The sequence below is a fragment of the Oryctolagus cuniculus genome, chromosome 19, assembly GCF_051225735.1.
Source record: "Oryctolagus cuniculus isolate XC-2025 breed Fujian yellow rabbit chromosome 19, ASM5122573v1, whole genome shotgun sequence".
Taxonomy (NCBI): Eukaryota; Metazoa; Chordata; class Mammalia; order Lagomorpha; family Leporidae; genus Oryctolagus; species Oryctolagus cuniculus.
In genome coordinates this window covers 34,049,055-34,063,517 of record NC_142885.1, presented here as the reverse complement: position 1 = coordinate 34,063,517, position 14,463 = coordinate 34,049,055, and the positions used below count along the sequence as shown (strand labels likewise).

The window sequence follows — 14,463 nt, the reverse complement described above, 5'->3', positions numbered from 1 at the left end:
TCATGTTGTTTATTTTTACAACTTCCTAATTAGAGACTCCCTAAGATATTCTAGGCAGCTCCTCAGTAAGTCACAGGAAGCACAAGAATAAGTTGTTCAAAAAAATTAACAGGGGCTGGTGTTGTGACACAGCAGGTTAGATGCCTGCATCCCATATGGGCACAGGTTCAAATCCCACCATTTCAGCCATTTGGGGAGGGAACCAGTGGATAAATTTGTTTCTCCCCTTCTCTCTGAAACTCTGCCTTTCAAATAAATAAATAAATCTTTTTAAAAATTAACAAAAGGCGTTGCCTTCTTTTATACTTCAGTTGGAGATGTTTCCAGATTTCATGAGTCTTGTTGGTCCAATGTTTTTTGAGGACAGATTTCTCTGTGTTGAGAACAGTGTCCCTTGATGAGTTGCAAACAGCACAGAGAAACTCTTCTGTCTTACATAAGAATTATTTTCTCAAAAGCATATTGAACAAAGACAAATTTTGAGCATCAGAGTCCCTGGTCTGGAGTAAGTGCAGAGGGCAGGACTGTGCTGGGTTAAGGGCATGCGTTGGAAGCCCAGCTCTGCCACTTTTCGAGTGGTGCATGCCTGCCCAGATGTTCAAGCACCCTTTGCCTAAGTATCTTCATCTGGTACCTGCCTCAGAGAGAGAGGAGGATTAAAATCCTGGCACATAGAAGCATCTGATAAATGCTAGTTATTGTTACCTTAATCCCTGTCTCTATGGTGAAAGAAAAATATAGCATTGGGTGAAATTAAACTCTTCCAGAAGCAAAGGCTTAAAATAAACTGCTCTTCAAAAACTAAAATTATCATATCGGGTAAATGCTATCCAAAATTTAACTAATCCATATTCCAATAAGTCCATGAAATCCATAAATTGATGCAGTAATGGAGAACTTTCATTATTATTATTACTATTATTTGAATGGCAGAGTGACAGAGAGAGAGATCTTCCATCTGATGGTTTACTCCCCAAATGACTGCCATAGCCAGTGCTGGGCCAGGCTCCAATCAGGATCTCTGAACTACAATTGGGTCTCCTACAAAGGTGGCAGGGGCCCATGTGTTTGAGCCATCACTTGTTACTTTCCCAGGCACATTAGCACAGAGCTGGATCAGAAGCAGAGCAGCCAAGACTTGAACTGGCCCTCCATTTTGGGATACTGTGGTCACAAACAGAGAGGCTTAACCTGCTGCACCACAATGCTGGCCCGGGTTTCTTGAAACATTTAGCAACTGACTTAAAATGCAGATTCTTGGGCTTTGCTTCCTGCCTGATTGCCATCAGAGGAGAAGCCTAGAAATATGTATTTTTTTGCAAAAGTCCTGCAGGTGATCCTTATAATTGCGCAAATTCAGATAGTAACACTGAAGGGTTGGTGAGTGTGTTGATTTTCCTGGGCGGGGTAATTTGTAAGCCCTATCTTCAATATTTCTCCAGTTTAAAATGATGTTGGCCACAGAGGAGCTTTTCTCAAATTTTAATGTGCTTAAGAATCATTTGGAGAGTTGTGAAAAATTCAGATTCCTGCTCCTATCCACAGAGATGCAGATCCAGAGAGCTGGGCTGCACTCAGAGATCTACATTTAACCACCCCCTTTCCTCCAAGGTGAGTCTCTGAGAGCCACTTGTGAGTTTATTGCCCTTTGTATACTAGGAAAAAGTCAGGTATCTTTTTTAAAGGAAAAGGTTTGGCTTTGCTGTGTCATTTAAATATCCTAGACCTCATTAAACTGCAGATATAAACAAAGTGACATTAAGATTATACCTGAATTTTGATTGTGCAAGAATCGGCGGCCCAAACTCAATCCCTAATGCAACGGTGTTGGAAGTGAGTCCTTTGGGGAGTAAACTCTTAGGTCCTTAGAACTCCACCCTCACAGACTGTCATTATAATGATATTTAAAAAGGATTTTCCAGGGAGAGTTTTGACTCCCTATCCCCCTCCGGCCCCTCCACCAAGTGAGTCACAGTGCTCCTCCCCTACTCAGGATATAGCACAAGACATGGGAGAGCAGCCTCACCAGACAAGGAACATTCTAGAACTTTCCAATCTCCAGAACTGTGGGAAGTACAATTCTCTATAAATTACCCAGGCTCAGGTGCCTTGTTACGACAGCACAAAAACTAGGTGCACTGGAAATCTCAAAACAAAACAAAACAAAACACCACTGCAGGTATGTCTGTTGATTACTTTGTTGCTCACCAGCCTCAGTACTCACACCTCAGCTCTGCTGTTAACTCACACTTGTTACTCAGCTATTGCTACATTGCAAATTATCCCCAAGTTAGAGGCTTAAAGCAATCATCTTGTCTTGCACATAGCTGTGAGTTGGGGGCTGCCTCAGTGTTTGGAACTGCAACAGCAGGGCCTGGAGCAGATGGGATGGTGCAGTATTTCTCTCTCTTGGCTTCAGAACCTCTCCATGTAGATTAGTTTGGGCTTCCTCAGGGACTGCTCCCCCAAGTAGTTCAGGGTTGTTATTCCAATAAACAAAGTGAAAACTGCACCCCTTCTCTGACCTAGCCTTTGGGAGACACATTGCCTCAATTCTGCTGTGTTCTATTGGTTGCGAGAGCCAGAAGCCTGGCCAGATTCAAGAGGTGGGGAACAGGGATCCATTCTATTCCCCGTCTGTACCCCTTCTCTCAGCAGCAGGGGGATCAAGGTCACATTATAGAATAGCAAGGAGGGTAATAGACATTGTGGCTGCATCTTTGGTAAATATAATCAGCTATATAACCTGTGTTAAGCCTTAGTCTCTCATATGTAAAAGGAGGATAATGACATGTGCCTAACAGGATCACAGTGAGAGCTAGGTGAATAGCGACACGGAAAGCACTAGAATGGTATGTGGCCAGTGGCTATCAAGAAGCTGGATCAGAAGCAGAGGTGGGACTCAAAACCAGGCACCAAACCCTACATCCTCCATACAGACTGGCTGCAGAACCCCGCCTCTGCCTCCATGCAGCATACGGATTGCTATCCACCCAAAACTCCAGCAGACATCCCCAACGTTGCCCCGAGAGGATCCACTTCTGAGCTGGCCTGACCGCATATTCTGCTGTCAATCCACCTCCACGGATTCCCCCTGACACCAATATTCATGCAAAGTAAATAAAACAATCCAACAATAATATGCCTGCCCCCTCCCCCTCTCAGCACTGTGCTAGGCTATGGAGAGTTGGGGACTGTTGTCTGTCCCCCAAACTGAGGGGTGATAGTAAAACCATACATGCAACCCCCACGCGTGACAGTTTTTCCCTATGGAACAAAGACACTCTCAGGATAGGTGCTGATATCAGGCCCCCATACTGTTCCTCTTGGACCCCTGCTGCTCCCCACCTCACTCGGGTGCTTTCTAAACATCTGCCTACTGTGCCAGTTGCCATTAGGATTACAGTAAAGTCCTCAGTCTGATTTTTTTCTGGTGTGTCTCAAATCCTTCCTTCAAATTCATGTATTTCTAAATTGTGAACAGAAGTGGAGTTGGCATAGCAGGCATTATGGAGCACTAGGTTAAGCTGTCGCTTGAGATACCCAGATCCCATATTGGAGTGCCTGGGTTCAAGTCCCACCTCCACCTCTGAGTCAGCTTCTTGCCAATGTGCACCTGGGGAGGCAGCAGATGATGGCTTAAGTACTTGGGTCTCTGCCCCCAACATGGATATCTAGATGGAGTTCCTGGCTCTGATCTGGCCCAGTCCTGGCTGTTGCAGGCATTTGAGGAGAGAACTAGCAAATGCAAGATCTCTCTCTCTCTCTCTCTCTCTCTCTCTCTCTTTCTCTTTTAAATAAACAAACTTCAAAAAACAAAAACAGAAAAGCAAGGTTGGCTTTCCCCAGGGCCCCCTGTCTGTCAGAAGAAGCCGGTGACTACTTAGGAGAAAGGGAGCCACTTATGTTCAGGCACTGAACACATTTAAGTCCCAGCTGCTGTAATACCCCACCCTCCATCCAGGATACCCTGCCACACCTACCAGAACCCTTCAGCCATTTCCCCATTCAGGAGGTGCCCATGGATTCAGCAGAGAGTCTTCAGGCTCAGAGAGACCTGGGGCACTCTATATATCAAGAAAACCCGGGAATCCAGCCCCGCTGCAAGTGGACATCCTACTCTCCTATAGTTGCACAGGATCTAAACCTCTCCTGTTCAAGCAAGCTCCCACCTCCCAGTGAAAGAGATGGAAACACCAAATGCAAGGGTACTTCAATTTTGGAGGGGCTATGCCTGGTGACACAGTGAGTTAAGCAGAAGCTTTGAGTCCCAGCTGTTCCACTTCTGATCCAGCCTCCTGCTAATGCACCTGGGAAATCCATGGAAGATCACCTGAGTCCCTGGTTCCCAGCCATCCACGTGGGAGACCAGGATGGAGCTCCAGGCTCCTGGCTTCAGCCTGGCCCAGCCCTGGCCATTGGAGCCATTTGGGGAATGAACTGGGAGATGGAAGGTCTTTCTCTGTTCCCTTCTCTCTCTCTCTCTCTCTCTCTCTGTCACACTGCTTTATAAATAAATAAATAAATCTATCTATCTATCTATCTATCTTAGCAGCAGCCAAAAAAAATAGTTTGTGGGGAAAAAAAGTGGAAGTTAACAGATAAGTTTATTTTGGTGCAAAAAAATGTTGGAATCCATACACGTGAGAGGTCTTCAAAAAGGTCACAGAAAATGCTTATTGTGAAAAAAAAATTTATGCATGGATTTCAAACGTTTTTACAACAAAATACACTTATCTTTTTATTCCTTTTTGTAATGAACTTTCCTAAATGCAAATGTGGGGAGACCCAGAGATCTTGGGTCAGGGACAGTAGGTGAACCTGCATGGTATCTACATCTAGTTTCTGGACGTGTCCTGGTGCCAGGGGCAGTGTCTGCCATTGGTGAAGACAGCCAGGGCAGCAGGGCCACTTCAGAACAGCTCCCAGATGGGACCCGAGCCTTTGTGCCAGCTGTAGAGCCTGTCATCAGACCGTCCAGAAGTTCCACACTATTGGATATCCTTTCCAGAAATTCCTTTTCTTCTTGAGTTAACCAGAGTTTACTGTGACACGTTTGCCCATGGGGGCCTGACCAGTCGCAGCACGCTGAACATTGTTTAACTCGAGAGACCTCACCACACAGGGACCTCAGCAGGGATGCAGCATCTACAAGGATGCAGCAAGCTCCACGGGGGTGAGGCCTGCCCAGAGGTGGTGGGCACCACCCAAGGAAGCCAGAACAGAGGGAAGAGCATGGTTGGCACCCAGTGGACGCAAACCTGCCAGTCCTACCACTTTGAAGGCTCCCTACGAGAGGAAAAGAAAGAGCTTACAATAGCAGTTGGAGGTAATAACCAGGGGCATTGGGGTATGCATTACTTTTTTTTAATTTTAGGAATTTTTTTGACAGGCAGAGTGGACAGTGAGAGAGAGAGAAACTGAGAGAGAGGTCTTCCTTTTCCGTTGGTTCATCCCCCCAACGGCCACCGCGGCTGGTGCGCTGCGTCTGGCACACCGCGCTGATCCAAAGCCAGGAGCCAGGTGCTTCTTCCTGGTCTACTATGCGGGTGCAGGGCCCAAGCACTTGGGCCATCCTCCACTGCACTCCCGGGCCACAGCAAAGAGCTGGACTGGAAGAGGAGCAACCGGGACAGCGCCCCGACCGGGACTAGAACCCGGGGTGCCAGCACCGCAGGCGGAGGATTAGCCTATTGAGCCGCAGCGCCAGCCTTTCTTTTCTTTTTTTTTTTTTTTTAAACACTTATTTGCCATGAATTCATGAAGAATAGGTTCTGGAGCTTAGACTTCTTTCCACTTTTTCTTATAGAGTGAGTTTCTTTGGATGGAGCAAGCTGGTGCTTCAGTTGAACCAGGTATCTTTCTTTTTGGCTGTTTTTTTTTTTTAAGATTTATTTATTATTTATTTGAAAGGCAGAGTTACAGAGAAGCAGAGGCAGAGAGAGAGAGAGACAGAGAGAGAAATCTTCCATCTGCTGATTCAGTCCCCAGATGGCCGCAACGGCTGGAGCTGGGCCAATCCAAAGCCAGGAGCCAGGAGCCAGGAGTTTTTTCCAGGTCTCCCACGTGGGTACCCAGGAAGAAGGACTTGGACCATCTCTACTGCTTTCCCAGGACACAGCAGAGAGTGGATCAGAAGTGGAGCAGCCGGGACTTGAGCTGTGCCCATATGGGATGCTGGCACTGCACGCAGCAGCTTTACCCACTATGCCACAGAGCCAGTCCCGGAACATTACTTCTGAATCAAGCAATTTATTTTTTTTAATATTTATTTATTTATTTATTTGAAAGCCAGAGTTACACCAAGAGAGGAGAGGCAGAGAGAGAGAGGGGGAGAGAGAGAGAGAGAGAGAGAGAGAGAGAGGCCTTCCATCCACTGGTTCACTCCCCAATTGGCCACAACGGCTGGAGCTGTGTCAATCCGAAGCCAGGAGCCAGGAGCTTCTTCTGGGTCTTCCTTGTGGGTGCAGGGGCTCAAGGACTTGGACCGTCCTCCATTGCTTTCCCAGGCCATAGCAGAGAGCTGGACAGGAAGTGGAACAGCTGGGTCTCGAATCTGCGCCCATATGGGATGCCGGTGCTTCAGGCCAGGGCATTAACCCACTGTGCCACAGTGCTAGCCCCGCAATTTATTTTTCAAAACTGCAAAGTTGGGCAGTTGAAGAGCTGATTCCATATCCTACTGAATTCTTAGAAAACTATATTGCAGGGCCGGCTCTGTGGTGTAGTGGGTGCTGGTTCAAGTCCCAGCAGCTCCACTTCTGATCCAGCTCTTTGCTATGGTCTGGGAGAACAGTAGAAGATGGCCCAAGGCCTTGGGCCCCTGCACCCATGTGGGAGACCTAGAAGAAGCTCCTGGATCCTGGCTTTGGATCAGTGCAGCTCCGGCTGTTGTGGCCATCTAGGGAATGGACCAGCGGATGCAAGACCTCTCTTTCTCTACCTCTCCTTCTCTTTGTGTAACTCTGACTTTCAAATAAATAAATATATCTTTAAAAAAAAAAAACTATGTTGCTTTTTGTCTCTGATCTATTTTCTTGAATAAATTAGGTAATTATCTAATCACTTATATTTGGTAAGATTGGTAAAGTACCTCTAACATTAACATTTTAGTTAGTGTAAAATATCATAAGCTCCCTTCCCATATATGTGGTACATAATTATCTCAGTAGGAAAAATTTATCATGATCTAATGAAAAGGAGCACAACCCAGTGTAAATATACCCTTTATTAAGTGGTGAAGTATTATAAAACATGTTACGTGAAATGCTTCCTCTCTCTATGAAGGAATACATATAGCTAATATTACATTAAGTCCCATAAATCTAGACAAAATATTTTATAATTGGTAAATAAAAAGACAAAAATAAAAGACAAAGTTCTATGATCTTTGAGAAAAGACATTTATTCAACATCTCCAACTGTGGGCAAATAAATATTTTCACTCCTGTATTTTAAATTACTACCAAAATATTGTATCTTTCTACAAGCAACAGAAAACAAGCGTGCAGTATCCAGAAAGTTTTTCTGACAAAGGTGTCAAGTCTTTGAAGGTACACCCAAATTTTTATTTCCTGAATAAGGGCACTATAATTTTAGGTTAAAGTTATTGTAAGCAGTTCAAGCAAAAATGCACATTGTTTACATTTTAAAGCAAGTAATTTTTTTTAAAGATTTATTTATTTATTTGAAAGTCAGAGAGGAGAGGCAAAGAGAGAGAGAAAGACAGAGAGATAAAGAGACAGAGAGAGGTCTTTCATCTGCTGGTTCACTCCCCAATTGGCCACAACGGCTGGAGCTGCATAGATCCGAAGCCAGGATCCAGGAGGTTCTTCCAGGTCTCCCACGAGGGTGCAGGGGCCCAAGTCCTTGGGCCATCTTCTACTGCTTTCCCAGGTCATAGCAGAGAGCTGGATCGGAAGTGGAGCAGCCGGAACTCGAATTGGCGCCCATATAGCTTTACCTGTTATGTCATAGCGCCAGCCCCGCAAGCAATTTTGATAATGTTTAATTAAAGTGTAAGTATAAATGTGAACCCGTTGAAACATTTATTAACAGCTCTTGGAAAGGCTCACAAATCAACAAGTAATGGAATAACTGAAAAATAATGAAAGCATGAGACTATAAGCAGTGTTTGGTGACAAATCCAAAAATATCTTCAAGAGATTTTAAAGAACATAAAAACACAGCTTTATGATTCCAAGTTTGAAAACCTAGCAGCAAAACAATCTATTTGCATATAATGGAATGCAATGAGTATTTGTTCATAAGACTCTGAAAGTCTTGAAACTATTATACATAAACCAGAATGGAATCCATTAGGATAAATGATTTAAAGATGTCCAGAGTAGCTTACCAAGAACTACTAGACACTCTCACCTGTTATCACCGAACCTTAAGCAAGCTTATGCAAAACTGTGTTCTGGATAGCTGAGTCTTATGACTCCCCAATAACAAGCTCAGATAAGACAGATCAGACCTAAAAGATAAGCAGTTGCCCAAGAAACATAGGTTGCACGAAATCGCCTAGCCAAGTGTTGGGTGCCAACAGTTAACCCAACTCCAGTGAAAATACATATCATTCCAACACTAATGTATGCACAGCAGGGTCTTCGTGGAAGTGCACTGTCCACGGAGGAGATTGCTTTGCAGTGTGGGCATTTTGCCAGAGTGTTGAACCTCAGTTCCATCCACAGGAATGTGCTTCCACAGTGTCCACACACAACCCTTGGACCTTCTTGTTGGGTTGGCAGAGCAGGTTGAGCTGGCTGTTCAGAAGTAAGCATTATTGGGCCAAGGGTGATTATGTGTCTACAGCTGGGTCTTGGACATCCTGTTCGCCGAGATGTGTCCTTACAAATGAGGAGACAATTACAAGGGCATCTAACATATTTCTTCCCTGATGGTGGGTTTTTGATTGGCGTGGCTTCATTGCAGACCATGCCCTTAGTCACAGGCTGGTGAAGTTTGCCATCCAAATTGATGAGAGACTGGCATGTACGGCAATTTACTACTGGAATACCGCTGCATCTGGATTAGCAACAGCCATATATGGAGGTGGGAGTTCCGTGCTGGGGCTGCTTTCTTGCAAATATGGTGGGACTGGGGGAGTGACATTCCCTGAATACAATGCTGATAGCAATGGTGAGCCTTCGTCCACCCTGTCCACAGCCATGACTGCAGCAGCGGCAGGCCAGAGAGAGGCTGAGCCAAGTTACAGCAGAGGTGGAGGCAGAGGTGGAGGTGGCGGCTCCTGGCTGTTCTTTAAAAAAAAAAAAAAAACTGATTATGTATTTTTAGGTAAGGCAGAGTGGCAGAGACGGATTGGGGACAGAGATGTCTTCCAACTACTGGTTCATAACCTGGCAACAGCCAGGTTGAAGCCAGGAGCCAGGAACTCCATTTGGGTCTCCCATGTGGGTGGCAGGGACTCATCCACTGCTTTCCCAGGCACGTTAGCCGGGAGCTGGATTGGAAGCAGAGTAGCTAGGACTTGAACCAGCACTCTGGTCTGAGATGCTGGTGTTCCAAGCGAAGTCTTAACCTGCTGCACCCCAACACCCAACCCTTCTTTCTCTTTCTGATCATTTTTCTTCATACTGAAGTTTCAGGAGCTGTCTCAGCTCCTAAGAGTACTTAATATGCTCAGTACACACACTAATTTCTTTAGCAAGAAGCTTGCCCTTACCTTGTTGACAACGCCAAGAGCATGCTGGGTAACACTGTAGACTCTTCCAGGGTTGCCACGGTAGCACTTCTGGTCATTCCTTTTGGAACGGCACCCATTCTATTGATGCCTATGGTATCACCTTATCACACACAGATTCACATATGTGTAGCTAAAGGAATAACTGCGTTTGGGGCTGGTGCTGTGGTGTAGCAGGTAAAGCCACCACCTGCAGTGCCCACATTCCATATGGGCACCAGTTCAAGACCCGGCTGCTCCACTTCTGATCCAGCTCTCTTTTGTGGCCTGGGAGAACAGTAGAAGATGGCCCAAGTCCTTGGGCCCTTGCACCCGTGTGGGAGACCCAGAAAAAGCTCCTGGCTCCTGGCTTCGGATCAGCTCAGCTCCAGCCGTTGGGGCCAACTGGGGAGTGAACCAGCAGATGGAAGACCTCTCTTTCTCTCTCTGCCTCTCGTTCTCTCTCTTTGTAACTCTGACTTTCAAATAAATAAATAAATATTTAAAAAAAGAAAAAGAACTGAGGCTGAGAGGGAAAGAGCTCTGGGATTTGTTTCAAGTTTTCATTGGGATGTATCTGTTGTTCTTTAAACGCTCTAATGTCTTTACCTATGGCAAGCAATGTAGGAAAGAGACAGGGTGAGAGTAAAAAAGAGGCAGAAAAAGAAAAAAAGGGAAAACAAAAACAGAAATAAGGAAAATAAAGGTGATACTATTGCTCTCCGACAACTCTGGAAAATTGAGACAGTGGCGTGACATGTCCACGCTGAGCCCTTCAGGGTGTGCTGGTGGCTTCCCCACAATCCCAAGGGAGACCTAATGTTCCTTTCCCAGTCAAGTAACCTCAATTTAGGGATGTCCCCAAAATACGGAGAAAGGAGTTCAGGGTTCTGGCAGTGGTGGGCCACTCAACCTGTCTCAGCCTCAGTGTGGTCAAAGGGAAAAAAGAAGGGAGGACTTGGACTTAGGCTCCTTTTGGGTACAAATTCAAATGTTCTTGTAATTGACAACAGATCTTGGTAAGAAATAAGAATGGGAATAGGAGTGGGAGGAGGAAGCGGGGGTGGGAGTGTGGGGGGCAGGGCAGGTAGGGTGGGAAGAATCACTATGTTCCTAAAGTTGTATTTATGAAATGTATGGAGTTTGCATACCTTAAATAAAAATGTTCGTTTTTAAAAAAAAAAAAAACAGAAATAAGAAAAAATTCCGGATGTGTAAATGCTCACCACAGGAAACATAATCAGAACAAACTGGAAGTGCTGAGTCAGAGCCCAGCCAGACCAGGAAGGGGTGACTGAGGACCCAGAGCTTCCTCCTAACCCAGGTGAACTGCTCCCCCGACCCTGAATCTGCTCACACCAGCAGCTTGCTGCACAGCCAGCCAGTCTTGTGCCAGTAAATTAAACCTGTTTATTTCATGAGAATGAAAAAGTGAATGACTGTTTTGTGGGCTACAGAATGTGACTCTAGGGGCTGAGTCTCCTCTTGTAGCACTGGCATCCAGTATGGTCCCAGCTGCGCCACTTCCAATCCAGCTCCCTGCTAATGCGCCTGGGAAAAGCAGAAATGGCCCAAGTGCTTGGGCCCCTGCACCTATGTGGGAGACCCGGAGGAAGCTCCTGGCTCCTGGCTTTGGACTGGCCCTGTTCCAGCCATTGCAGCCATTTGGGCAGTGAACCAGTAGATAAAGGAACTTTTTCTCTTTCCTTCTCTCTTTCTCTGCCTTTCAAGTAAAATAAAGAAATATTTGGCCTAATTTAAAAAGTAATATGGAATATGAAGAATGTTTCTGTAACTATTAGTCCATGTATTTGGACATATAAAATACCAAGATCTTTCTAAGGAGTACATTGTAAAGTAAGTAATGAGAATGTCTAGTACAACAAAGACCAGACATCAAAGTCAGCAGTTAAAAATTCCAGGACCAAGAAAACAAAGGAATCAAAAGAAAGTGGGGGTGGGGGGGCGCCGCTGTGAGGTAGTCAGTGAAGCCGCCACCTGCAGTACTGGCACCCCATATGGATGCTGGTCAGGTTCCAGCTACTCCACTTCCGATCCAGCTCTCTGCTGTGGCCTGGGAAAGCAGTGGAACATGGCCCAAGTCTTTGGACCCCTGCACCCGCATGGGAGACCCGGAGGAGGCTCCTGGCTCCTGGCTTTGGATCGGCTCAGCTCTGGCCTTTACAACCATCTAGGGAATGAACCAGCGGATGGAAGACCTCTCTCTCTCTCTCTCTCTCTCTGTCTGCCTCTGCCTCTCTGTAACCATGCCTTTGAAATAAAATAACTAAATCTTAAAAAAAAAAAAAAAAATGGAAGGCCCTAGTGCTTTATTCCTTTGATCTTCAGGACATTTTTTTCATTTCCAATTCTGAATTTGGCAAGGAGAGTGAACTGTGGCCTGGTGACTGGCAGACAGCATTTCAGAGTTCACAGCATGCATGGGAAACATAGCCTTAGCCAAAGCTGTGGCATCATGCTTGGCCTCTCACCACATTCACAGGACTTGGCTCAAAACAACTTGATACAAATCGACTCCAGCTTCAAAGGAGAAAATATAGCTCCCAAGATGTTCAGGAAAAAGATAATTAGGATTATTAAAAATCAATGAAGGAAGGAGAAAAGAAGGGAGGGAGGGAGACAGAAGGGTCCCTTGGCCATAAACTCCTGCCCAGTTCTGGGCAAGTGACAAGATTCCAAGAATAGGCGGGAGGTCTACCTCCAGGACCCAGGTATGGTTTTGGATGTGCGGGCCTATTGGAAAATAAATCTCACTCACTAACTCATAGAACTGACCTGATGAAAGGATCTCAGGGAACATGTGCTCTCCCCTCCTCGTTTGAAAGACGAGGAAACTGGAACTAAGGAGATGATTCAAGTCCCTCCCTGGGCGGAGAAGCGCTGCTCCAAGGTCAGCTGTTAGCATCCGGGGTCTGCCAAGGGACAATTCCCAGGAGCGCGTCCTGCCTGCATGCTCCAAGATCCTTTAGAACAGCTTAAGACAGCACTGATGTGTCTCTACCTCAGAGGACAGCCAGCTTGTCCTTTGCCTTTTGCACCCCTTCAGGCAAGTGGTATGTCTCAACTCCGTGTTTGTGCAAATCCTTGAGCAGCACAAGCTTCTGAGCTGAGAGACTCTCCACTCTGCAATGGAGGGCAAAGGCTTGGAAGGCTTGGCCCAGCTTCAAGCTCCTTCCCCCGTCGGAGGTAGCAGGAAAAAAAAATTTATTTTTTGCACATGGTGAGAGTGAGACCAGGATCATCAAACAGAGGTGAAGTTACTTTACTCTTGAAGTAAAAGAAATTACATTTAAGGGATGGGTGTTGTGGTGCAGCAGGTTAACGCTCTGGCCTGAAGCACTGGCATACCATATGGACTCCGGTTAGAGACCTGGCTGCTCCACTTCCGATCCAGCTCTCTGCTATGGCCTGGGAAAGTCCTTGGGCCCCTGCACCCACGTGGGAGACTGGGAAGAAGCACCTGGCTCCTGGTTTCAGCCTGGCCCAATATGAGGAGTGAACCAGCAGATGGAAGACTTCTCTCTCTCTCTCTGCCTCTTTTCTCTCTGTGTGACTCTGACTTTCAAATAAATAAATATTTAAAAAAGAAAAGAAAAGAAATTTCATGCTAAGAGACCAGGAAAAGGAGAAAATAGAGGGGGCAAATGGCAACATTTCAGAGTGGAGCTGATATTTTTATGAGACATAAATGTTTTTTAGACTCTTTGTAATTTAAAAATTGCCCTTGGAAATACAATTAATATTTACTCTCTATGATTTCCTAATACAAGAAAAGAAGTGAGCAGGAGGGAGGGAGGAACAGAAGCAGAACTTGAGTAGAATCAAGGGAAATCCCCAAAAAAGTTGAGAGTCTGATCCAAGTTCTTGCTCCCCCTTTTCTCGCCTTCGATTCTATATTTAGCACAAGGAAGGATTCCAGGCCCTATTTTGGCTTATCTCTTCTATTCCTAAATCATGCTTGTTCCTCAAGTATTTAATGAGGGAGGGAAGCCATGAGCTAGTACAATCTGTTCCCCACCACCCCTGGAATTTTCCACATGCAAATAGGACACAATGAAATCAGACAATGCAAACATTCTCACCAAGGCAGCCAAGGGATGCCTTTGTTCTGGTGAACCAGAATGAAGTTTAACTAAATACACTGGGGAGCAACTTAAGCAAAGTGGAAATGCAAAAACGTTTTCCACTTCCAGATATAGCAAAACACGTTAGGAATAGCTTTTTGGTCTAAGAAAATCCAGTGACTTACAAAGGATCATTTCCATCGTGGTCTAATGAGATCACAGTTTATGGAAGTTAATAATGATCAAAGTTAATGAAAAAGATGCCTCGGTATTTTGTTGTCTTTAAAAGTGTGTCCTGTTTTGATTATAAGGCAATTAAATGCTTAAACATTTTTAGAATCATGGAAAAAAAAATACTGGGGTCAGTTAAAAGGAAGTGCAGAATCACATTAGTCAGTGTCTAAGTTAACTGTTTTGTACAATCTCCTTGTTTAAAAGACAGAGCTTGGGGCCAGCATTGTGGCACCATGGGTTAATCCTCCACCTGTGACACATGCATCCAGTATGAGCACTGGTCGGAGTCCTGGCTGCTCCACTTCTGATCTAGGTCCCTGCTGATGCACCTAGGAAAGCAGGAAGATGGCCCAAGTGCTTGGGCCCCTGCCACCCACATAGGAGACCCAGATGGAGTCCCAGGCTCCTGACTTTGGTCTGATTCAGCCCTGGTCATTGTGGTCATCTGGAGAGTGAACC

General features: G+C 45.5%; 1 pseudogene across 1 annotated transcript in view; it reads right to left on the bottom strand.

The window, feature by feature from the left end:
- Positions 1 to 8,270: 8,270 nt before the first annotated feature.
- Positions 8,271 to 14,463, bottom strand: part of LOC108175751 (type 2 phosphatidylinositol 4,5-bisphosphate 4-phosphatase pseudogene) — a 79,400-nt pseudogene continuing 73,207 nt past the window's right edge. The window contains exon 3 of the transcript XR_016226127.1: positions 8,271 to 9,262. The product of XR_016226127.1 is annotated as a type 2 phosphatidylinositol 4,5-bisphosphate 4-phosphatase pseudogene (transcript). The remainder of the gene's footprint in view (positions 9,263 to 14,463) is intronic.